This window comes from Capsicum annuum, unplaced genomic scaffold (genome assembly GCF_002878395.1).
Source record: "Capsicum annuum cultivar UCD-10X-F1 unplaced genomic scaffold, UCD10Xv1.1 ctg73845, whole genome shotgun sequence".
NCBI classification, from domain to species: Eukaryota; Viridiplantae; Streptophyta; class Magnoliopsida; order Solanales; family Solanaceae; genus Capsicum; species Capsicum annuum.
The window spans coordinates 1-1,257 of record NW_025883899.1 but is presented as its reverse complement, the minus strand read 5'-3'; positions in this window follow the sequence as shown (position 1 = coordinate 1,257).

Here is a 1,257-nt window from a genome sequence, read left to right as displayed (position 1 = left end):
TACCCGCAATCATCCAGAACATGTAACACCTAGCCTTCTGATTGAGTATTTCTTGAGTTGCCATGTCTGAAAATTATGGCTCACATAGCATGTGCGCTTTAAGCGCAGAGACCTTGAGGAAACTACTGCTAAAGTCCTGGAGAGATGGAACAAAACCTAATAATCTTTGACAAATGTTTTTCTAGTCACCAATAGTTCTCGTCGTCTCAATACCAAGTACCGGAGCACCATTCACGGGTAATCCATACAACCCCTCGATATCTTGCAAGGTGATAGTTGCTTCATCTGTTCTAAAGTGGAAAGTATGTGTTTCAGGATGCCAACGCTCAACTAATGAAGTGATCAAACTACGATCGATAGCAGGCCTATTACATCAATAAACACCATACAATCCAGATAATTTAATCACTTTTAAAACTCGTGGATGGATAGGATATTTTTCTATGAGCTTCCAAAAACTTCCATCACTCTTTCTCGTATTAAGAATCATATCAACACTTTCATCCCATATATCCCGTGACCTATGAGTAAGTTGTTGAGTTAATACAGACGGTTCAAGTGGCCCAGGATCCAGCTTATATGAACTACTACCAGACATATAAAAGTACCTATACATAAGTGAATATGTTCATTATAATGAACATATTAATCAGCCATAAAAAGGAAAAAATTGTTCTCTTAAGTATGAGCAAAGTCTACAAATATCCTTTCTCCTTTAAAAATATCCCAAAATTGAAAAGAATTTAAATCCATTTGTTCCGAAATCATAATTTAGAGCATAATTGAGTAAAATTTGAGAAATACAAAAGTTTAAAATAGAGAGTCAAGTTGAGTCTAGAAAAATAGAGAGTAGATTCATACCAAAAACACCCTTTCTATGACGTTGAGCCTAGGCTTCCGCAATCCAAAACACAGCTGAACCAACAATTACTTAGATGATGGAGTAGCCAGAGGCATCGAAAGAGATGAGATGGATTAGCTAGAGGCGTCGAAAGACACACAACAAATTTTTCTTCTTCTTCGAATTAGGGCAGTGGCAAAGAGACAAGAGAATTTTCTTTTCTTTTCAGAATTAGGGCAATGGTTGCCCCTAAAATAATTAGGCATTTGATTTTTATTTGGTTGGAAAATTTTACTCATAGTAACGAATTACTTATAACACGTTATTAAAAGTAACATTTTATGGTCCGTTAAAAGTCAAACACCGTCAGTTTTTACTCTTGTATTTTTTAATAAAATAATAAAGTAATACATTAC